Source organism: Miniopterus natalensis, chromosome 10, assembly GCF_054644295.1.
Source record: "Miniopterus natalensis isolate mMinNat1 chromosome 10, mMinNat1.hap1, whole genome shotgun sequence".
In the NCBI taxonomy this organism is placed as follows: Eukaryota; Metazoa; Chordata; class Mammalia; order Chiroptera; family Miniopteridae; genus Miniopterus; species Miniopterus natalensis.
In genome coordinates, this window is record NC_142090.1 from 66,301,905 (window position 1) to 66,327,768 (window position 25,864).

Here is a 25,864-nt window from a genome sequence, read left to right on the forward strand (position 1 = left end):
TTACTCGCTGCTGTGCTTTAGGCTGGTGTGTTTATGGGTGGAGAGTCTGGCCGCCAGGCCTAGATAAACACATGCTTATCAACAACCAGCACCACATGGCAGGAAACAGCCTCTGACTCGGTCAGCGGCGTCCAGGACCGGCCTCCTGGTCTGCACAGGGCCCGAGCTGCCAGAGGAAAGTACAAATGAATTGCTTGTCTTCTTTTTGCTCCGCTGGAAGTGATCTATCCCACAGCCTTTGTTCTGGTCCTCAGAGTTCTTTTACCAAATATTCCCCTTCTGAAACAAGTAACTCCTAATTGTTGTTTAATCTATTAATCAGTGAATTGTCCTAAATAATTTCTTACTGTACCTAATTTAAGCAACTTGGATTTGCAGAGGGATAGTTCAAGAGAATTATTCAGAATTATTTACTTTCCAAAGTATACAAATGGAATACTTATTTCTTTTTTTATATTTTCTGATGTATTAAAATATAATGCTCATTTAGGCAACAACGCACAAAGGTGATGATAAAATTAATTTATAAAAGCAGTTGAAATAACATAGGTAAAGGCAGCTGGTCTTTGGTTCACAGATATGTTTATAGCGGCCACAAGGATTTGAAGTACTATTAAAATATGAGTCAAAGTCAAATGTTTCCCTCTTTTTCTTGGTCAACTGAACTGCCAACCAACTTTCTTGAGCTGTTTTCTAGTGAGACCTGTTCCTTTGCAGGCAATGGTGCTTTCCAATATTTTTCCTCCAGGTATTTTGCCATCTTCCTGTAGGAGTCAGGTTTTTATGTATAAGGCCGAGGTTTTCATACACTTCGGGAAGTTTGTACACTGTTTCTAAGTGGTAAATTCCCTTCTCCGTTGCTTTTCTGTGAAGTTGCATTTCATGTTCCGGATATAGTTCAGGGAATCTCTGGAGTTTTAGCTGAAGCCTTTGAACTTCACTTTGAAATTTGAAATTTTCACACTACTCTGGTTGGAGATTTTAAAATTTGAACTATAAGTAATTTGCGCAAGTAATTTTCTTCACGTAACTAAAAAAGTATTCCTAGTTTTTCTCTTTTGAGTTTAAGGTAATATTTAAATGAATATCATCATTGAGTTTCCTCAAGTCAACATCTGAAGGTAATATTGGTCCCCATTTTCTGCTTCACTCTTTTTTTTCCTTCTATTTCCTGTTGCCATCATCATGTGATCTTTTATAAAGAGAGCAGGTAAGTTGATCAGCTTCAGTCCGGATGCAGTCATGGATTTTAATCGGCTATCTTTGTAAACTGTTTTCCTGTGTGCTGAACGGTTCGGGCTTTTCTTTCTGTTCCTTCAGCTCTGCCATTCTTTTCTACCATTTAGGAGCTTGCTGTGCAAGCAGCTTTAGGCTTTTCTGAAGCTGAACATTTTCTTCAAAGCGTTTGGCTATTTCCCTCTGATGTTGTACATTCTCCTAAGATCCTTTCAGATATTTTTGGCTTCACTCACTTGGGACTAGAGAGATTTTGATGTCTCTTTGGGTGACTATTTTTGTCTTTCAAGATGAGGCATCTAAACTCCATGAAGTGAAATTTTAGGAAACTTTCTTTTTGGTTATTAGTTGAGAAGAACCTACTGTATCTCCCATGGAAAGGGTGGACCTGTTCACATCTCATACCAAGTGCTGACAAGCACAGAGTTTATAACTTTAGGAGACTCGCCTCCGCTGCAGGTGACTTGAGGGCGCCAAAGGCTTCTGTAATGAATCTAATGTTCTCACTGATCTTATGATACTTTTCAACTCAAGCAGAAAATCCTTGGCTGGCTTATTTTCTCTCAAAGTACACCAGCACTTTTACTATCCAAACAATCGAAGCAATACACATCAGAATTTCCAAGGGAAATTGAAACAGACTTTAGCCTTGTGTTCATAACGCAGACAACATTCTTGTTTTAAAAAGGGAAGGGAGTGGAAGGGATCACATTGAAGATATATTTACAAAAAAATAAAAAACCGTACTGGGAGTCAGATAATTTTGATTCAGAAATCCACCCTGCAATTTAATAGTTTGTGTCCTTGGATAGGCCATTTAACCTGCCTAACCTTAAGGTTATAGGTGAAAGGAGATTTAACAACCTCATGGAATGGATGGTCAGTCTCATAGGATAGTCAGCTTAAATAAAGTAATCTATAGGAAGATGATTACATTTTTAGGTTTTTTGATGTACTAAAATATAATGCTCATTTAGGCAACGACACACAAAAAAGGGAATGAAATTAACTTATAAAAACATCATAGATAACATAGGTAAATACAGCTGATCTTTGGTTCAGAGACATATTTATAGAGGCAGCAAGAAGTGTAGGGTGTTGATGTGGAGGGCAGGGGTTTAAGGCGGGGGGAGAGGCTAGCGGTGGTCCTGAAAGTGAGAAGCACCTTCAGATCAGCAGAGATTCCTAAAGCCAGCTCCCCGGTGGAGCGTGGGCCTCACTAAAAGACATGACTTAAGTTACCTGCTCTCCCACGGAGCAGGGTTTCTGTGCCCTTCTCAGAAATGCTCCCTTTTTTCTCATATGTTCCACTCAGGTAATGACATAATAAAAGGTGCAAGCGTTTGACATTCAGTTCTCTAATGGATCCTGTCTCCTTCCTTTGTCTGAGTAATTTCTCTTCCCATTCAATTGAAAAAAATTCTCACGGAAGGGATTAGAGTTTTTTCTGTCTCTCTCCCTCCTGCTTTTGTGTGTGTGTGACTTAATTTTAAAGTACTAGACGTTTTAGGTAGTTGGTCTCTATTTTTCTTTAATTTTCACCTTATTAACAACAGCAGGGTAAGGTTACTTTTCATATTCCTCAGTAAGGGAGGGAGGTGCCATTAGAATAGTTTTGGATAAGTGAAAGTATTGGGTGTACTTTGGAGCATGGCAACTGTACAGTTTTCAGAGTTGTGGGCAAGATGAACACTGCTCCCCTCCCAAATTGTTTGCCTTAGGGAATCCGTGACTAAAAACTTTAGGTCTTTGCATTCCGGATACTCAGGTATATACTATTAGAATGCTTTTCAAAGTGACTGCTTTCTTTATCAAATTCCATTTTTCAAGCGAGTTAGGTGGTACAAGTCATTTTAATCCAATTTGCTATACAATTCCAAAAGTTTCAAGATAATCCTTCTCAATTAATTCCATTTGTTGACTCAGGTCATACTAATTTGCCTTAGTAGTTAATAAAGTAACTGCTATTTAAAATACTTTTTTTTCCCCAAGAATGCTTTATCTGTGAGAAACTCTAAACTCATTTTAAGGAACTCTTATATTAAGTACACAGAAGGACATTCAGAAGTGCTAAATATACTTTCTTCCTGTCTTGATATACAATTACAGAGCAGCTTTTTCCCCCTGCAAACACAATAATTAATTCAAATTTAACTCTCGGCAACTCTTTCCAACTTGACTCTATTATATGCAATATTATTTTAGTGTATTCTAAAGAAGCTGAGATGGGACAAGAAAGATGAACGACATTTTACAATATAGTATTGTAAAGCTATAAACCTCTACTGGTGGTAGTTTTCTGTGCACAATTCTTAAATATGCAGATCAATTAAATTTTATACATGTAGATGCCTGTGTAACCACCACCTAGATCAAGACACAGACATAAGTCTTCCTTCCCTTCAACTTCAGGTGAATGAAATCATAGCCATTTCCTCTTTTAAGTCGGTTCCTTTTGCTGATCCTTGTGTCTGTGAGATTCATTTAAGCTGTCGCATGTAGCAACGGTGTGTTCTTTTTTGTCACCGAGCAGCATGAATACTGAGCAATTTGTATTGTGGATGGACATTTGAGTTGAACTCAGTTTTGGACAATTATGAATAAAGCTTTTATCTATGTTTTTGTACATGTTTTTTGGTGGGGGTAAGAACTCACTATTGTTGGGAACGTTTCCCAGTTCAGACTTGTTGGGCCATAGGCATTTTTAGTTTTACTCTGTGTATAGCCAAATAATTTTTCAAAGTGGTTGTCCCCGTTGACGCTCCTGCCAGCAGTGTGCAAGGGTTCCAGACACTCCAGATTTTCACTGTCGATTTGTAGTGTCAGTTATTTTCTTGTTAAGCAATCTATTGTTTGTATTGCTATATTATTGGAGTTTTAATTTGCATTTCCCTGTTAATTAACTTTTGCAAACCTTTTATTGGCCGCGTAATACTAGTTTCCTTTGACAGCTTTAACTACTCAAAAACTCCTTTTGACCTTTAGTCTCTTCCTGCCTTTTAATAGTCTTGTCACTGTTTCCTTTTTGTTAACTATGTGAAGTTAAACCCAGATTTGCTAAATTTAAAAAGCACAAGATAGACCTTCTAATACCTTACAGTGTAGGAGTCAAATTTTCAGGACAGAGAATGACTGTCTTTATGTTTGTGATCTGACTTGTACCAATTTTTTTGTAAATAAAAGGCTTGGACATGATTATAAATTGTCTTTTTTTTTAAAAATATATGTTTTTATTGATTTCTAGAGAGATAGGAAGGGAGAGGGAGAGAGAGAGAAACATCAATGATGAGAGAGAATCATCCATCAGCTGCCTCCTGCATGCCTCCCACTGGGGATGGAGCCCGCAACCCCGGCATGTGCCCTGACCAGGAATCGAACTGTGATCTCCTGGTTCATAGGTTGATGCTCAACCACTGAGCCACATCTGGCCAAGCTAAATTGTCTGTCTTTTGGTAATAATGACAAAAAAGCAAAAAGAAACAAGGAAACACATTGCTTTCCTAATATCCCGTGCTAAAATTTTGTCAGTTTATAAGCTACATTAGAGATTGTGCTCTTTTTTATTGTATTTTGCTATCATGGTTAAACACACATTGTTAAGACTGGAATGAGTTGCTTCCAGACATAAATAGTTCCCATCACTAAATATATTCAGGCAGAAATGGATGACCATCAGAGAATAAGAATGAATTTGTGCACTTAATTGTAAGTTATACTAGGCATATTTTGTTCCCTTCAAGCTCTGAAGTATTTTAATTTTAAAATATGAAAATTCTTTTTGACACAAAAATATCAATCATAGGCCTTTTTAAGATGCTCACTTTTCATTAGCTTACTTGATCCTAACAGCAGCTGTCAACAATAAGCTGCACAATTTTCATTTTTACTTTATGGGTGAAGAAGACAGGGCCCTGAAATTGTTCCATCTGGTTCGTCTCTAAAGGGGCGGAGCCTGGAATAGGTCGCAGTCTCCCTGGCTCTGACCTTAGCTCAGTCACCACATCTTGGAGGTGGATTTTATAACCCCGGAGGATAGAAGGAGCGCAGGCACCCAGACACAGGTGTAAGCGTTCGCTCCTGTGCTCTTCATTAGAGGCCCATTCATTTGGAGGATTACAGGAGAGGAAATATAGAGTGTCGAGATGGGATCATATACAGAACATAATGTAGAGTGAGACTGAAAAGTGGCAGCTACAATAAGCTTTGGGCTAACATGAGTATCTCAGGAGCTTGGGAAGGATCAGACTGATAAGAAATTTATGAACATTTTCAGGAAAGAAAGATCTGTATAGTTAGGTGGTTGAGGAGCACATTGTGGCTGAAAGTGAGACAGAAGGTGAAGCTTGACTGTGGACGTGTAAAATTCTCAGTACACACATTCTACATGCCTCTTCTCGAAGGTTACTGAGCATGTAAATATTAAGGATGAATCCTTAAAAGCATAAGAAGAAATGGGGAGGAAGTAAAAATTATCCAGCTACTTATTATTCAGCAAAAGTACTGTCTTTATACAGACTTTTAAAATCAGTTATTTTGAGTAAAAAATTCCCCAACTTAAGTATGGTCTGGGTAATGTAGGGAAATGTAGGGTGTCCCCCCCAAAATGTATACACACACTTTGAATAATTGTAAAGGCAGTGTTTATTAAACTACATTTTATTTTCAAAATTGAGCTATCGGCTGTTAAAGTGTGTATACACTTTTGGGGGACACCCTGTATATTGGGCATTATGTTCAATCATAAAACTCAGTTTTCTCCAAGAAACTCTTTTGTGCTGTATATACATATTGAAAACCAGATGGAAAATCCTGTTCATTTTTCATTGTCCTGAATGTGGCTGGTGTTTTATCACTTGCCAAGTGTGGCCACCTGTGGCTCTGTCTTGGCAGCTCTGTGTTTAATAGGCCCGCCGTTCTGTTCACAGGAAAGGCCTCCTGAAGCCCAACTAAAAAGCAAATCATTCACATGACCAAGGTTCTGATAATAAGGATTTGCTGAATACATAATTTGACGTGTTTTGCTTTGAACAGACACACTATCCAGTGCTTTTGTTGGCATCACTGCCAAAGACTTTTGCACACAAACAATTAGTAGCAAGTCGTTTGATTTTCCACACAGGAAACCCAGCACAGAACAGTCAGTCCTCCAAAGATGTATCTTCCCTTTTCCTGTTGTTTTCATTCTGTTAAACCCCAGCCATTAACACACTAATGAACCGATTACTGGGACTTGGGACTCTTCAGGGGTGAAACACTCAGAATCCCAAGACTCTCCCCAAATTAGGCCTTTCAGAATCACATAAAATGCAAGATGGGCCTAGATGATTTAGGAAACGACCTGACCAGAGGGTGAAAAAGTGATAAATAGATAAGACACACAATTGACTAGTTCTTCTAGAAGGTTCTAAATGATGCCGTATTTTCATCTATTTTTGATAGTCTGAAAATTCTCTTATTGTTTTTCCTCAGGAATTATTGTTTAATTAAATTTATTAAGATAATATTGGCTGATGATATATAAGTTTTAGGTGTACAACTTTATAATATGACACCTGTGTACTTACTCTATTGCGTGCACATAACCTGAAGTCTAGTCTCCTTCAGTCACCCTATATTTGCCCCCCTTTGCCCTCTGTTCCCCCTGCCCCGCTTCTTTTCTGGTTACCACCATTCTGTTGTCTGTATATATGAGGTTTTTGTTTGTTTCATTTGTCAATTTGTTGGCTTTATGTTTTATATCCCACATACGAGTGAAATCATACAGCTCCGTTCCTTTTCTATCTGACTTATTTCACTTAGCATAATACTCTCAAGATCCATGCACGTTGTCGCAAATGCACGGTTTCATCTTTTTTTTTAATGGCTGAAGAGTAAGTATATATGTGCCACCTCTTCTTTATCCAATCATTCATCGAAGGACACGGGTTGTTTCAATGTCTTAGCCACTGTGAGTAACGCTGGAAGGAACATAGGGGTGCATATAGTCTGTGAATAAGTGTATTCAAAACTTTGGGGTGCATATCCAGGAGAGGGGTTGCTGGGTCATACGGTAGTTCTGTTTTTAATCTTTTGAGGAGCCTCCATGCTGTTTCCCACAGTGGCTGTACCAGTTTCTATTCCCACCAGCAGTATATGAGGGTTCCCTTTTCCCCACACCCTCACCAACACTTATTTCTTGTCTTATTGATAATAGTCATTCTAACAGGTGTGAGGTGGTATCTCAGGGCTTTGATTTGCATTTTCTTTATCTTTTAAAATGTTTTCTTCTGTACTTGGAATCCATGTGCTGAGTGTGGCCTGACCTCTAACATCAAATCCAATCAGCCATTTAACTTTGGGGAAAGAATATTGAATACTCATGTCTCAGTTATACTCACCTGTAAAACAGAGGTTGGGGAATTATTCTGAGGACACTTTCAGTAGTTCTCAGGCTGCTCTGCACATAATGTTCACCCGGGGAGCTTTGGAAAATGCTATTGCCCATGTCCACTCCTGGAGATTCTAATTTTATGGTCTGGTCTGGTACCAAGCCTGAGTAATAGAATATAAAACCTTGGCTGCACAGTAGAATCACCCAGGGAGCTTTTAAAAATCAATGCCTACTCTGCCTTATTTCCTGAAACTTTCCAGGTGACTACAATGTGCTGCCAAGGCTGAGAGTCACTGCTCCAAAACAATATAATTTGTCATTTGAAAAAAAAAAAAAAAATTAAGGAGATATGTGGCTATGTTGGCTCTGCATGAAAGATTGCTCATGCCATCCAGCTGATTACATTTTTTAAATTCACACCTGAGGATATGCTTGTTGATTTTAGAGAAAGGGGGGGGAGAGAGAGAGAGAGAGAGATTGATTGGTTGCCTCCCTCACAAGCCCCAACCGAAACTGAACCTGAAATTTAGGTAAGTGCCCTGACAGGGAATCAAACCCACAACGTTTTGGTGTGTGGGATGACACTGCAACCAACTGAGCCACGGTAGGGCAGCTGATTACATTCTGCGGCCCTGCATAACTCTAAGCAAACATGGGCATTCATCCATTTACTCAGAAGATATTTACTGACTACTCAGTATATGCTGTGATCTTTATTAAGTACCTATAATCATGTTTATGATGCTGCCATTTGCGTTAAAAATTTTCTTAAAAATCACAAAATTAGAAAAACTGCAATATTTTATATTACGAGGCAAAATTAAACTTTACTTCCAGACTAAGACGTTCATGAATATACCTCACTTAAAAACTCACATGTAATATGCATAAAAAATGGCAATTAAAAAATAAGCATGATCTTTGACATAGCAGTTCTACTCCTAGCAATTTATCTTAAGGATAAAGCACTCAGAGATATCTATCCATCTTTTGGAAAGTAGCTCAAAACCCCACAGAACATGCCGTCTAAATTATAGTATAGCTACATTGTGGAATATTATTTAATCATAATCTGAAATATGTAATTATTGACAGTAATATTTCCATGATAACATGGTCTGGATGAATGTATTTGAAAGAGATAACTGTTTACCATTGTGGTGGGATTGGGAATGCTTTAAATTTTAGGTTTTCTTTTACTTTAAGCTTTAAAAATGCTTATGAGAACAAAAATCAGTTAAATTCTAAAGCCAGTTTGGTTCTTTTATGCATTTATTTGGCACTTATTTACCTTTTGTTCTACCAGTTCATAAAAGGACTACTAATTATTTCATAAATTTTCTCATAATGTTTGTTCTGAGACAGACACACACGAGGACAGGTGGTGTGAGTTTTTTGGGATAGCCCAGAAAAATAGTGAGCTAGTTGTGATTTTAAGAGATATTAAGAGAAAGAAAAGACTTTTAATTATAACTATTTTCTAATTTATATGATTTAAAGGTGACAGAAAAGAAACCCAAAACAAACCACACTAGGGTAGGCAGAATAATCCCTCCCCACGAAGATGTCCGCCTACTAATTCCCAGAACCTGCGACTACGTTGCCTTACAAGGCGAAGGGAAAGAAGCCTGCAGATGGAATTAATTCTGCCTGACTTTGAGATCTGGAGCATATCCTGGATTATCCAGGTGAGTCCAATGTAACCACATGGGTCCTTATAAGTAAAAAGGGATCTTGGGGGAGTCAGAGTGAGGCAGTGTGAGAAAGGACCTCACTCGCAGTTTGCTGACTTCGAAAGCGAGGACTGTAAAGCCAAGAACACAGGTGGCCTCTAGAAGCTGGGAGAGGCAAGAAAACAGAGCCTCCCTTAGCGACTCCAGAGAGGACCACCCGTGACCACGTGGGCTCTGACTTGAGCTCCGTGAGACCCATTTTGGACATCTGGCCTCCAGAACTGTAAATCCATTCGTGCTGTTTTTGCTCCTTTCGTTTGTGATAATTTGTCGCAGCAGCAACAGGAGGCTAATACAAGTGCTTATCTATATATAATGTGAAAAAAATACTCCCTGAAACGTCCACACCTTGGCTGTGAGTAAACTCCCTTCTCAGCTCTTTGTCCACTTTGCTCCTGCCCCTCTGGCCAGATGAAAGTGATAATGACAGTGATATGGGGCAGTTTGCTGCTAATGACAGTGATATGGGGCAGTGGTCAAGCAGAGTTTGATTTTCCTAAAACCTGGGTGAGCTGTGAAAGGATGGAATGCATATCACGAAGTGCTGAACTGGGAAAGATAGAAAATAATACAAGGGATTTAATTTTTTAAAACTTTAATTTTTTTTTTTTTGTAGTAGCCAAGAAGGAGCTATTCTATTCTTAAATTTAAAAAGAGGAAAAACTGTAAATAACAACATGAGTGAAAATACAAAGTAATCTAGGCTAAGGAAGTTATCTTCACTATGACTTCAGTACAAGGAAAAAAAAAATCTATTTAATTGTATGAGCACCTGGGGATTTTGCTTATTGCGGTTCATTTGCTCAGCTGGTTTTTCAGTTCTTTTTAAAAAATGTTTTTATTGACTTTTAGAGAGAGGGGAAGGGAGAGGGATAGAGAGAAACATTAATGAGAGAGAAACATCATCAACTGGGTGCCTCCTGCACACCCCCCACTGGGGATCGAGCCTGAAACTGGGCATGTGCTCCGACCGGGAACTGAACTGTGACCTCTTGGTCCTAGGTCAGTGCTCAACCACTGAGCCACACCAACTGGAGGGAGAGGGGGTGGTTTCAATTCTTGAATGATCAGGAGAGTTAGAAAGAAGCCATAAGGTCATAATAAGAAAATGCCAAAATGATAAACTTGAAGTAAATTCAGCAGCTGTAGCCAAAACAGTGGGAATTGGGGTGCAACTTTTAGGGAATAGCTGATGGAGAAGCCAGTAACTAGGCGAGGAGGTGGTGACCTGTCTGAATCAGAAAATAAAAATTGAGTATTAGCAAATTGTAATCTCATGGCCGTTTCTGAGACAGAAGACTGTGAAACTGGCAAACACACAAAAACATTCACATGGTGATAAAGATAAGATAGATACATGTGAGTGGCCTTAATTGCTCTGTTAATTATTGAACTAATTAACCCCTAGTAATTTGAGATTGATGATTTAGTAGTGTTTCTGTTTCTCTCTCTCTCTCTCTCCCTCTCTCTCTCTCTCTCTCCCCCCCAACCTCTGCATACGGTCAAAGAAGTTAGGGAGGAGTGAGGGGTAAGTGTGGAAGTTGGGAGAAGGAGGGGTTTGGGGGGGATGCAGAGAAGGGACAAGCAGCTAGTGGTAAACTTAGTGACCGTTCCTGCTACCAGACAGCTTTGAGGATAGCGCACTTACTATAATGGGCTATATACCACGTTTGTTTATGACAGTCATTATTATATTAACTTCAAGATGTCGCCCGGCCGGCGTGGCTCAGCGGTTGAGCGTCGACCTAGGATCCAGGTGATCGGGGTTCGATTCCCGGTCAGGACACATGCCCGGGTTGCGGGCTGCAGCCGATCAATGACTCTCTCATCATTGATGTTTCTATATCTCTCCATCTCCTTTCCTCTCTCTGAAATCAATAAAGATATATTTAAAAAAAATAAAAATAAAAATAAACTTCAAGATGTTGAATTGTTTGGCAAGTATCTTCAAGTGCATCCAAAACATTAGTTTTGAAGACATAATATTCAAGCTCTAAATAAAATCGGAATCGCTTAAGGAGAAAACACAGCTTCAAAGGCTGGCTAATAATTTGGCAAGACGGAACCTCCAAGGGACGTTGTAGCAACGCCTTGGCCTTTGAGTGAGTCCCCGGTGCTGACTTCACGCAGCCTCAGCGCCGAGCCTGGAGTCAGAGGTGTGCAGTCCAGCTCCCACGTTGCCACCTATGAGTTATTTTGCTCGGCTTCTCTGAGTCCCAGTTTTCTAATTTATGAGACCATGACAATGACAGTGATGGTAATCATAATATAAACAATCCAAGCCATAAAAGCAAACATCTGTAAGGTGCTTTTTATACCCCACACACTTTTACTTATGGACTAATTTCATCCTTACGACAACATTATGAAATATATACTATTACTGTCCCTATATTACAAATGAGAGACACAGATACACTGAGCTTAAGCTACCAAATATTGCACACACAGAAAGTGGGAGAGCTGAAATATGAACGCAGAGCGGTGCCCGCAAAGCTCAAGCTTTTAATGAAAACTTTATGATGTTCCCACCTTCTCAACAGGCTGTCATGGAGATTTAATTAGGTAAACATGATGGGAAAATAGGGTGATAAAAAAAACCATTCCTTTAAATTATTGGGGTAGCGGCTCATTTTCACATTTGCTCGTGAAAGGCCTGATTTCCTCGTATGAGACAGTGGCCAACAAAGCGATGTGGCCGCTGGGAGTTGGTACCGAGTCAGCCGCCTCACGCTGTTTGAATTAAAAGGGGGAGGATGCATCAGTGGTATATTTTCATGTAGTGTAAGCCATCGAGGTAAGAAAGGATCTGTTTGGATACAGCAGAGAGTGGCTCATAGTAGAGACCCTATTTCCATTTCACTAGAGTAAAAATGGGTGTTTCTTTGCTTGCTTTAATTGTCACAGGCCTCCTTCCTGTCACCGGAGTGCCGGGGCCAGAGGTTAGAGGGAAGTCTAGGCAGGGGTCCCAGGCGGCCTCTCCTTGGCGCAGGATGTGGGATTTGGGGGTATGTCTGCGTACACTCGTAGTAGGTTGGAGTCTTTTTTTTTTTTTTTTTTTTTTAATACTTAGCACAGAGCATATCTTGCTCCTTTTCAGTGAAGAATGACTCCTGTCTTATATTAATCAAATTCATACCATAACTAGAAGAGTTAGAATACAAAGAATTTGCATGGCAGGAAAGTTGGCCCCAGTTTATGGAAGAAAAATGAAAAACATAGGCGAGAAGTGATTGATTCAAGAACATATTAATTGAAGAAATGCAGAAAATTCTGTGTATCTATATGTCTTTAAATTTACCTGTCCATTCATGTCTGAGGTGCCAATAATTTATTTTACCATTCATCTATCATTTAAAAAGTGAATGCAAAGCACTTATTAGAGAGCTTGACACAAGTTAAGAACTCAGGATAGATTAGTTATCATTTTAAAAAATTATCTATCACTTCCTGACTGCTTGCAACAAGGATTTTGAGATGGTTAGGCTGAAGAAAATGACGGGTCAGCGAAGCCTGAATGTGAATGACTGGAATCGAATAACTGCTGACAAGAATACATTTGAGTATCTAAAAGGGAGTAAGATTTTAAAAGACATGTTTTAGGGATAAAGGAAACAAAACAAAAGTGCATGTTGGGGCCAGAAGGGAAGGAAAAACAAAAGGCAGAACTGAATGTAGTAACTGGGACACAACTGATTATTTGGGATTGAGATGGAGATAGGAGTCAAGTACAAAAACTCCAGACAAATATGAAAGTGGGTAAGTAGTAATGAATGAAGTAGGAATAGGATGAAGAAAGGGCATTTATTTATTTTTTATTTTTTAAAAAAATATATCTTTGTTGATTTCAGAGAGAGGAAGGGAGACAGAGAGGCATAGAAACATCAATGATGAGAGTCGTTGATCGGCTGCCTCCTGCAAGCCCCCGACTGGGGACCGAGCCCACAACCCGGGCGGGGGAATCCGACTGCAATCTCCTGGATCCTAGGTCATTGCCAAGCAATGCCAGCCAGGCAAGAAAGGGCATTTAGAAAAGTGATATTGAGTAATAAAATCATCCTTAATGTTTCTTTATTATTTACAAGGGAAATAACTCTTAAATTTTAAAGAAACTTTCCCAGGAGGGAATAGAACACTGTTTTAAAGAGCTTTAATTAGACTAGGCTTCTTTGGAACAGCCCTATTGAAAATGATTTTGGGTAATCTCCCATTAAAGCTAAATCATTAGGAACAAAAGATTTCTGGGGAGCAAAATATTTTAAAGGATTACTTACTTAGTTTATTAGATCTACTTGGATTTAATGAGTTCATACTCTTTTGGTGCTGTTAGTTGGGTCACTGGGTTCCAATTCCTGAGGAAAATCTGCTGTAAAGCAACAAAGTAATGACAGTCAGGCCAAAAATGCCACAGGAGCTTGTAGGGACTTTAAATGTCAACCAGTACAATGTGTTGAAAGATGATAACTGGAAGACTCCAAAGGCTGGGCTTTGCATAAAACCTTTAATGTCAGCAAGTAATATATTATAAAATGTCATTCTTTCATTTTAGGAATGAGTCAACTACAGTCTTTTATCATAAAATATTCTTCTCTTCAAAATAATGTACATTTCAATATTGCTTATATTCATTAAAATAAGTCAATTTTCTTTAATCCCCAAATGGGATTTTTAAAAGGACACATGCTAGTTCTCTTCTCTCTCTCTCTCTTTTTAAAATTGTTCCCAATTGATAATATTGTCGGTAGGAAAAAAGCTTACTCTGTAATAGGAAATTTATGCCACATGTAATAAAACTTTCAAAAAATTATGAAACAGAATGTTTTCAATTTCTATATTATGTGAATATGTAATGATGTATAACGATGGAGGGTACTGTTAGGGTAAAGGGATATTTCCTTAGCCAGTGTGAGTGTGTATTGCGACGTACATGCCTCACGAATAAAGAGTTTCATTGTGGAATGGCAAACATATACATGGAAAAAAAATGGTTTTTTATTCATGACATTCTATTGTTTAACTTGTTAAAGTTTTATTCTTTATAAGCTTGCATCATTAACATGTTAATAGAAAATGAAAAATATTTTATATAAACACATACATCCCCCCCCCCCCCCATAGATACTATTAAGGGAATGTAACTTTTAAATCTTTAGAGGGCTGTTTGATTGCATTGAAGTATATAAAAATGCCTGGTAACAAATTCAACTGTTGTAATAGCGTTGTAGCATTATGGCTTCTTTTAGAAACAATGTCCACTTCTCAATCTAGAAGAATCTTCTAGGGTTTACTGTTACAAAAAATGTCATAAAATTTTTCCGAGTTGATCAGCTTAGTTATACCAGGAGAGCTCATCAGCCACCTGGACCTTCATTGACACAGATCTTACACCTGAACTTCCATTGGCCAGAGCTCACTGTAGTGCAGCTCCAATGCAGAAACTTTTTAAATAGTAAAAATAAGTAAAGTCTCCTAAGTAGAAAGAACGGTAATTAAGCATGTTTTTGTTTATGTTAAAATGCTTTACCAAAATCTTCAGAGAGGTAGTTGAGGCATGAGACAATCTCATCCGAAAAGCAAAGTAAGGTGATCTAGCAGGTTTTGCTGGCTTGTTAGGTCCAAGTTTAGTTCAAGGAGTCCTAGCTGTGGGTACTCTCTTCTCAACACACTCATTTCCTCCAGATTTGATAGTGGCGTCCTGGAGGAGATAGCTCTCCATTCACTAACTCTGTGGAAAGATGAGCTGATTCCACATGCTGTTTTGTTGTTCCATGGACTGGGATGGTGACACAGGGTACAGAGTAGGGACCAGCAAGGATTGAGGCTCTGCCTCTTCAAGCAAAAATCAATGAAGAAGTCAGTCCAAATAATGAAAATTTAAAAATTCAGAACTATGTGCCATTTAATGCTAGTAAGAGGGTTTACAATTCATTCATCTTACATTGTAACATTCTTAAGAGTGCAGACAGGAAAGCTTGACGTACATAAACAAATAGAGCAATAGTCCATTAAATCGATTCACTTAACTGAAGGACTCGTGGAAATGTATATAGCAGAAAGGTTAGTTAAGATAGCTCCCAAAGTATGTATTTTTGAAGCAGATGGTGGAACAAAACGGAAAATTTTTACTAGATTGTGATTCTACTTATTAATTTAACCAGTGAATAGTGACTAATGCTTCTGGGGCTAAGCAACTTTAAATAATTTGATAAGTTCCTAAGAGCCAACTTTGTAGAGCATCTCTGTACCTAAATTCAGGGTTCTCAACTTGGATTTGGAACTGATTACCTATTAGATTCAATGCGCAATTCTGATCTCTTAGGAAGTTGTGGTAGTAAATATCACAATGACACATTTGGGTTTCCGAAAAAGTAATAAACATAATAGGCAGCTGGTCATGTTTTCTTCTACATGGAATTCATTCTATGAAGATGATCTTCTGATATCTAACTCTTTAGTATTCATCCAGTATAGAATAGATTTTAGTCCATTCCAACTATATCAGTTTTGGAATGGAGCCTTTAGTCTGCTGCTTAAGAATCTGGTACTGGAAAAAAAGTAACTTCTATCATATCCTTTCATCCGAATGCTGTTAAGTTTCATTTTATCAAGATTCCATTCTAGTTGCTAGGTGATACTGCATTGATATCAGCAGATTTCATGAGATGTTGGCAATTAACCAAATTAAACAAATTTTTCTCCCCCTGTAGTTTTATTTTGTATGGGTTTCGGATGTACAGCTTAGTGGTTAAACAATCACATACTTTACAAGGTGTTCCCCTTGATATTTCCAGGAACCCAAGTGGCACCATGCATAGTTATTGCAATCTTATTGACTGTATTTCCTATGCTTTACACATCCCCATGACTAATTTGTAACTATCAATTTGTGCTTCTTGATCCCTTCACCTCTTTCACCCAGCCCCCCAACACCCTTCCCTTCTGGCAGCCACCAGTTCTCTCTCTGTATCTGAGTCTGTTTCAATTTGTTCATTTATGTTGTTTTTTAGGTTCCATACATAAGTGAAATCATGGTGTTGTCTTCCTCTGACTGACTTATTTCAGTGAGCAGAATACCCTCTAGGTCCATCCATGCTGTCGCATAAACAAAATTTCAATGAAAGAATACAATGAGATCACTCTACTGTGATATCAGGGCCTCTTTCCTCTTCTGAAACTATCAGCAATGTCGAAACAGGGTTATAAAATTGTGGATAATTTAAAATATATATATTAGAGCATAAATTTTTCAAACTGTAAAGTTTGGTATAGAAAAAAACTATTTTTCTTTAACTCAATCTCTATTTGAGCTTTTATTTATTTCTAATGACAGAAAACATGATCTTGGTAAATTTCTTATTTGTCTCAGTCATTTTGTGAAATTGGATGTGCAAAAGGGAACTATTTTTTGGTAGCTCAATTTAATTTTCTATTCTACACTGAGGCAGAAAATGCAGTCAGTTCTTATATGGTGGTATGCTTTGGGGAGAGGCATCTGCTCTGCACTTCTCAGCGTCTGTCTAAATTGGCATAAACGAGATGTTCCGTCTTGTTCTCTGATGTAAGCTTCCTTCAGTTGGCATATGCTAAGGTACACTTATTTTTACCTGGGCTTCAGAATACAAGCCATGCTCATCTCCTAAGACTCACCCTTCCTTCCTTCCTTCCTTCCTTCCTTCCTTCCTTCCTTCCTTCCTTCCTTCCTTCCTTCCTTCCTTCCTTCCTTCCTTCCTTCTTCCTCCCTCCCTTCCTTCCTTCCTCCCTCCCTCCCTCCCTCCCTCCCTCCCTCCCTCCCTCCCTCCCTCCCTCCCTTCCTTCCTTCCTTCCTTCCTTCCTTCCTTCCTTCCTTCCTTCCTTCCTTCCTTCCTTCCTTCCTTCTTCCCCCTCTTTCCCTCTCTCTCTCACTCTCTCTCTCTTTTCTTCTTTCGTTAATTCTCACCTGAGGACATATTTTTCCAATGATGTTTTAGAAAGAGTGGGAGGGAGGGAGAGAGTGAAACATCAATGTGAGAGAGACACATCAGTTGGCTGCCTCGCCCCTGGTGCAAGCAAACTAGCCTCCCAGGTACATACCCTTGACTGAAAATCAAACCCGTGACCCTTCCACGCACTGGCTGACTCTAAGCACTGAGTCAAACCAGCCAGGGCCCAAGACTTTTTTCTGAGCTGTGTCTTTGATATGTCTTGGAATCCAGTGACCTTGTCCTCTCCTTGGAAACACGTGGAAGGCTCAGCTGGTTCCCCTCCTCCTCTTCAAGGCACAGAAGGTTCTGGGCTGCCTTGAGTCATCTGTGATGATGGACAACCTATTTAGCAATCTCTACTCTATTGCTTTTATTCTAGAATGACATAGGAAACACTTTCCAAGGTGTCACTTCCCAGGCTTCCAGGAGGGTATTGGGCACGTATCAACCAACACCCCAATAATGAGTTAGCATTACTATCACAACCTGTTTTATTGTCTGAGAAATCGTCATAGCCAGGAGGGGCCCAAGGATATAATAAATAAGTGTCAGACAGTATCCTGAATGGCGTCCTGGAACAGAAAAAGAACACTAAGTACAAACCAAGGAAATATGAATAAACTATGGACTTAAGTTTATTATAAGGTCTAAATATTGGTTTATTACAAGTAATAAATGTACCGTACTAAATTAAGATATTGAAAACAGAGGAAAACTGGGTGTGTAGTATGTGGAAAATCTCTGACTATATTTGTAATTTTCTGTAAATCTAAAAGTGTTCTAAAACCAAAGTTCAAAAATATTTAAAAAAAGAGAACACACTTTGTGACAACAGAAATCCCCACATGTTTTATGAATGCATGACCCTCCACAATTATAATAAACTTAGGGCCACAGGTACCCAATCTTATTCTTTAAAAGGAGTCATCTTGACTCATTTATAAAAACCTTTTCTGCATAAAGTGGGCTTGCTGAGTGAGATGATCTACAGACTATTATTAATCTCTGCTACACCAGTTTTTAAGCTTACTAATCAAATTACATTTTGTTTTTATACCAGGCTTAAACCTTTTCAATCATCTTTCTAGTGTTAAGCTATTAACCTATTTACATGAGATAAGAAGTGATAAAGGTGACATTGTGTCCTTGTGGTGAAATATAAGCTAAATTAACTATGTCTCACAGATGTAGAAAGAGATACTGTGGCAAGATTCATGAACAATCAACATAACTCCCTTGAGAAGATAAAGAATGGCATAGTTAGAATCAATAGTTACCAAGAAATACTGCTTGAATTTAGAAATGTGATCTGATAATGTGCAGCTCTTACCAATTACTTTCAACATTACTTAAAACAATTTTGCTCATTCAAGTAGCATGAAATAACTGTATAAGAGGTAAAGATGTGCATTAAGATTGCGTAAGGAACACAAATGAAAACTTGACACAAGATGGACAGTGTAATCTTCAGGGATGATCTTGGCAATCTGTATATTGCTATAAAATAAAAGCTTAAAATGTTAAATCTGTCAAAAAGCATGAGTCTGTGAGCAGCAAATGTAAGAAATTACTGGATGCCAGGTGGGGACTTGGGGAAGGGGGTGGGATCACCCAAAAGAATTAGAGGTAATAGTGTCTGGTACTCAAACAGGGACAAAAATAGTACCTAAAATAGTGCCTGTTCCCACTGGTGAGAATGGAAAACCTCAACATAACCAAGACCTTGAGCAGGGAACACAGAGACCTTGACCTAGTCTCAGAAGCTGGGAAAAGTTAGGCCTTGAAAGAGTAGTACGTCTCATAGAAGTTGAAAACATTTCAATGAAAATTGTTTTGCATAATGAATTTAGAAGGTTTTTAAATTTTGACTTTTTTAAAGCCAAAATCATTGTACAGTTGAGTTTATTTTTTAAGGCAAATCATATACATGTTAATCAAAATTATTAGCAAGCTAATACAGCTATGTTATAATGAGAGATATTTAACTAAGGTGTGGTGTGCTTCCCCATCAGAAAAAGTGATCTTATTTTATTTGATATACTTGGACTGGCATCTTACCCTCAGGAAACCAATGACTTTTAGTTTGGTAAAGTAAATTCTGGAACCCTTTACCCATAAATACCTCAGAAAACTCCCCATTGTAAAGACTGAGCCTTAATAAAATAGATATATTAAGTGTGATTACTAACATTTTTGAAAGGTGTTATCTTCTCTAGAACTAGTACTTTTCTGTTTCATAACTATTTGACCTCAGTGATAAAGAAAACAGTAGTTACTTTTGAGGAATATTATTTCATATCACTGAGGAAAATATTAAAAAGTTATAAATAAAAAGTCATTCAGGAAATAACTTAGTATGTACTAAAACTATTCGTAATATACCTCAGAAGAGTAAGACATACACATATATTTTATGCCACTGGACCATGAGTTCAACATAGGAAGGACAGTTCTACCTGAGCCCTGCTTGGCAGGTAAGTAAACATTGCACATGTTCTGCCATGTTTTATATTATGTCAGAGTGCAAGTGGGACTTGAATTAAAAAGAAAGCACTGTTGCAGTGGCATTCGCCACTGCAAGTAGGCGAATGGGGGTCACCGGTGTGTTAAAGTTTTCTAAGCATATATTAGCTATGAATGGCTTTTAATTACAGGTTAAATATAAATAGAGATAGGTTTACAAAAAATAAAATCAAACATTAGTAGAAGTCCAGCAGCACCCCTGTGGAATCCTTGGAATCGGGAGAACATAATTTTAAGTCTACAGAAACAGATTTTCAAACCCCTACTCCACAGTTTTATTGGGAGTGCTGGAAAGGGAGATGCTTTGCTTAAAACTCCAGGTATTTTTTTCCCCTGAAGGTATAAAAGCAAACATGGGGGAAAAATGGAATAGTATTTAATAATAATATTCTGTATCAATTAATTTAAAAATGATAGGTTCCCAAGAAGAGGGTATTTGATGTAGGTCTCCTTTATTGAGCTATTAACAGTTTAACTTTTTTTTTCTGGGATAATTTAGTAAGATTCAAAGATAACCAAGGGAACACGAGACCTGTTGTGATACCACGGATATGACAGCTTACGTGAATTATAACCCTGCTCTGATGCCCTCAACTGCTCTGTTTTGTGGGCAAATGACATTTTTAGGTTTATATGCCAAGAAAATAAGGTTTTTCTAAAGGAGAAAACAAAAACCAAAGTTTATTTTTCTTTAAATAATGTCATTTCTAAAGTTACCATTCTCCAAAGAAAATACCCATATACAGTTAAACTTAGTCATTCCAATAAGCTGTAGTTTCATGTGTGTGACGCATGCAGAGAGGGGGCTGTTGCTATTGGAAATCATGCTCTGGGGCAAGTTTATTTGAGGGTGACTCACGATCGGTTGTATTGTTGGTGCTAAATTTCCCCTGCTTACTGGAAGAATCCGAAAAGTAAGGAGGTCTTAATCAGGCCTGTATTACTAACAGGCGGAGAACTTGGAGAGAATGTTAGAAATTTGTGCCTGAGCATTTCCTTAATGTCAGTCCTTAAACAGGAAGCAAGTGCAACCTTTCCCCCCACCTAGTAAGCAGTGTTTAAAGACTGGGCGCGTTTTCTCTTTTTTTCTTTCTTTTGTGTGTGTGTGTTTATTTTTGTTTAAAATATTACAGATGCCCCTTTTTCTCCCCAATGACCTGTCCCCCCCCCCCAGGCCCTCTCCACACCATTGTCCGTGTCAGAGGGACAGAGGAGGGAGGGGGGAGAGATTAAGCAAGGAACTCATACGCACATATGCACAGCCCAAGGCGGCGGACAAGGCTGCCGTCTTTCCTTTTGACATCTCCCTCGGCAGCCTGGGCTGAGCGGTCTCTCTGAAGCCGCCCGCCGCCCCAGCCCCACCTGCGGCCTGCACTGCCCACCAGCCCCTGGAACTTCGGGCGTGTGCTCCAGTCTTCTCATGACGCTACTTCTGACATTGTGGACACTAAGGTACGTTTCCTGTGACCTCCCTATGACAGTGAGCTGTGTGGGACTCGCCCACTGCTTTCCGTCAGTATTTAGGGAGCCACGCTTCCTCCTGGCTTGCACCAAATAACTTTCTCCTCTTCCTCTTTAACACACGGCTGTCAAAGGAGGAATAGAAACTGCTACCCCAAAGGACACTGTACCTGGTCAGTAGGTCAGGAGGGGCAATCTGGATTCTTCGGAACCCTGGAATAGTTTTAGGACCTTGGAAATAACAGTATTTGCAAAAGCAACCCAAAAGCAATTACGTGCATTAACTCATGATGAACATACGCAAGGGACGAATGAGGGATCAAGCTGGACATTTTAAATATCATAATTTATTGTCAAGCTGTTACAAAGCAGCCCACTCTGCTTTTTGAAATGCTAGTATTCAGGGAAACCTGTCGGGAGCTCAAGCAAAATAAAGTTATGGATTAAAGGATGGATAGATAAAGGGAACCTGGGGGACGTTCTGTGTGACTAGTACGATTAAGCAAAGGCCACTTCTTGTTTCCCCTTTTATGAAAATAGGGTCGGTGTCTCTGGTTTGTCATTTTTCCTCCCTGAGCCTCACTCTGACATTCCCCAAAGGGTGTTGAGTTATTAACGATATTGACATTAAGTTCTTCTTCTAGAGTTAAATAAAGTCTAGCATCTACAGCCTTTGAAAAGAAAATTAGCCCTGACCTTAATTTTAAGATCCATTAATTCAGATGATAAATGTACTAAGAAAGAAGCAGCATGAAGGAAAATCATTACAAAAAAATGGACTTTATCTATTATTTCTAGAATCACAGGTTTGTATGTGTGAGACACATGCTACTAAATATAAGATGTTCTTTAGTACAAGAGGTGCTTTGGCATTAGATGTTTACCCATATTTAGTTACTGTATGGTTGATATCTTGCATCATAAATATGAAATCCAAGTCAGGGACAAAGCGTGGTTATTAATATATATGAGTGGGCTAGTATCTTAGATCATGCTAGAATGTGTGCTGGACTCAGATTTACAGCAATGTAAAAAAATGTGGGCTGACAGTAAGTAGAATTTTAAAAAGCCTTGAAACACTAATAATTCATGTGCTACTTCATTTCTTTCTATTCATGTCTGATATTCATGGTAATGTGGGTAATTAATATCAAATCACAATTTTCCTTTTCTTTTATTGAAATATAATTGATATATGTCATTGTGTAAGTTTATGTTGCACACAGTGTTGATCTGATATATTTATATATTGCGATATGATTGCCACCATAGCTTAGCTAACACCTCTAGCACATCATATTATTATTTTTTGTCTTGGGACCAATTAAGATCTAGTCTCTTTGCCACTTTGAAGTTTATAAAACACATTATTGTTGCTTATTATCACTGTGCTGTGCCTGAGATCTCCAGGAGGTTTTATGGACTGGTTGTAAGTTTGTGCTCTTAACAATCTCTCCAGTTCCCTCAACTTCAGATTCCTGGTAATCACTATTCTACTCTCTGTTTTTACAGAATTGAATTTTTTATATTCCACATATAAGTGATATCATACACTATTCATCTCACTTAGCATAATGCCATCAAGGTCCATTCATGGTGTTTCATATGGCAGGATTTTCTTCTTTCTTGTGGCTGAATAATATTTCACTCTATCTATATACAGTAACATCTTTATCCCTAATTACAGCTGTATCCATTCATCCCTCAATGGACACTTAGCTTGTTTCCATGTCTTGGTTATCATGAGCAATGCTGCAATAAACATGGGGGTGCATATATCTCTTGAGATAATGATTTCACTTTATTTGGATATGTACCCAGGATGCGGTTGCTAGCCCATATGGTAGATCTATTTTCAATTCTGAGGAACCTCCATCATGTTTTCCACAGGGGCTGAATCAATTACCTTCCCACCAGCAGCACGTGAGGGTTCTCTTATCTCCACATCCTGGCCGACATGTTATTTCTTGTCTTTTTGATGCTAGTCATTCTAACAGGTGTGTGATGACATCTCTTTGTGGTTTTGATTTGCATTCCTCTGATTATTAGTGTATTGAGCATTTTCTCATGTACTGTTGGCCATTAGATGTATTTTTGGGAAAAAATGTCTATTTAGTTCATCTACCCATTTTATATCAGATTTTTTTGTTGAGTGGTATGATTTCTTTAGGTATTTTGGGAATTAACCCCGTATTAGACACACAATTTACAAATGTTTTCCACATTTTAGTAGATTGCCTTTCATTTTGTCGATGGTTTCCTTTGCTGTGCAGCTTTTTAGTTTGATGTCATCCCACTTGTTGAGTTTTGCTTTTGTTGCTTAAACTAAAAAATCATTGCCCAGTCCAATGTCAAGGAGTTTCTATTCCATTTTCTTCTAGGAGTTTATGTTATCATGCCTCATGTTTAAGTCTTTAATCCAGGCATTTCAAAGCCTTTATTTTATTCTATTTCTGGGTTCTCTCTTTTATCTCCTCTATTCTCATATCTTTCTCCACTCTGTCTTATCTAGTGACACTTAAAGCCCTGATTTGCCTCTACTGGAACTTGTCAAGAAAAGAAATGAATGCTCATTACCTTTTAACCTGGCCACAAAATGTATCTGTTTAAATTAAAAGAAGGCTAGTAATTAGCCAGGTACAGTTTCCATTGATTAAAATAAGGGTAACTTTTCTGTCATGTCTCTGCTTTTAATGAGATGAAGACAAATATTCTGGGTTTGCATTTCATTCAGGTATGCTTAAATTTTTCAATGTAGCTTTTACTAAAAAAATACCCCCAAATTGTATGTGCAATTTTCTATTGTTCCCTTAAGTGGTGCTTATATAGTTAATTTTGATACCACAGGCTAATTATGGTGCAATTATAATGCCACAGCATATTTTATATGAATGAATTTTAAGGCAAATAAAATTGATTATAAACTTGGACATATTTGTGCATGTCACAATTACTTTTATTAATAAGTTCCCGAAGTTGTGTTTCTTCAGACCTGTGATTTTTGGAAACAAATGTAAATGTCTTGTGGCAAATTGCTGGCTGGAGTCTTTTTGATAGGACACTTAATTATATGGTTCACATCTCTTAAGGTCCATAATCATCTCAGTGAATATTTCCCACACTATGTTTTGCATGTAAAAGGTGTGCAAGAATTAGATTATTATTTTTCATAGTTCAAATTCTTTTGACCTAAGAAATAGTTATATCCAAATGAAATTTTAAGTATTACTTTATTAAAAATGAAAAGACTTATAAAAAAGTTCTGATGAAGTTACTTGGGCCCTTGTAGCTATTGATGCTTCTCTTCTGGGGTAGGAGTGGGGCATGGATCAGAGAAAAGAATAAAGTGAACTGGAAGTTTCTGAGGGCTAAATGAAGGCCTAGATTGCTTGTTTTTCTGATCCTTAAAGAGGGCCCAACCTCTGTTGTGAATATAGCAAACTGCTAATACTTTTCTTTTAAAGACTAAATTATAGTCATCTGAAACTTTTAACACACTGTTACTTTCTTATCTTCACTTACTACAATGGCATCATTATATACTGTTCTAGCTCACTTGAGTTGTTTTTTTGTTTTGTTTTTTTTCTTTTAATAAGTTTTTGTTGATTTCAGAGAGAGGAAGGGAGAGGGAGAGAGAGATAGAAACATCATTGATGAAAGAGAGTCATTCATCAGTTGCATCTTGCACTCTCCCTGTTGGGGATGAAGCCCGCAACCCGGGCATGTGTCCTGACTGGGAATTGAACCTCAGTCTCCTGGATCATAGGTTGATCTCAGCCACTGAGCCACGCCGGCTGGGCTCACTTGACTTTTTTGAACCCAGAATGAGAATATATAAAAGTCTCTGTACTAGGTAAATGGAAATCAGGTGTTATTTTATTACATGTCTTTTTAGATGAGTCATAATAGATCTGACTGCAAGAACAAAATGCAAGGCATTTAGTTACTCATCCTATTTCATTATGACTTTCAAAAGATTCAAAAAGAAATGAAATTTTAAAGACATGAGGACTGTTATTGAACTACTTATTGGTGTGTGTGTGTGTGTGTGTGTGGTTGTTTCTTTGTGTTTTGGGTTTTTTTTGCAAAAATTCACATAAGAGATTTAGTTGGACATTTTGTTAATTTGGTTGTCAATATATAATTTTTGTTTTCAAGTAATGCTTTTGAACTATGTCATTTCTTTCTAGATTGAAACATTCACAGGGAAGCATCAATTTGCGATGATACAATGACTCATAAGCCCATTCCTGCTTTTTCTCTTAATCAAAGAAAACTTAATCAATATTTATAAATAAAATCACATATTGGTCTAAATTATGAAAGCCATGGAAGATTGGAACAAATTCCTGGTGAATCATTTCCTTATAAAAATCCTGATAATTTCCTCTTGATCCCGATCCCAGTCAGGGTTCTACAACTTTTCTATCCTTAAAGCAGATCCAAAGTGAAATTCACCCACGAGATTTGCAACCAGGGGAGCAATGGGCAGCGGCAGCTAGTCCCAGGCCAACCCCCTGAACTTGGCCTCAAGGCCCCTTTTTCTCCGACTCTCCAGTGAGCTGACAGCAGCCCTGCCT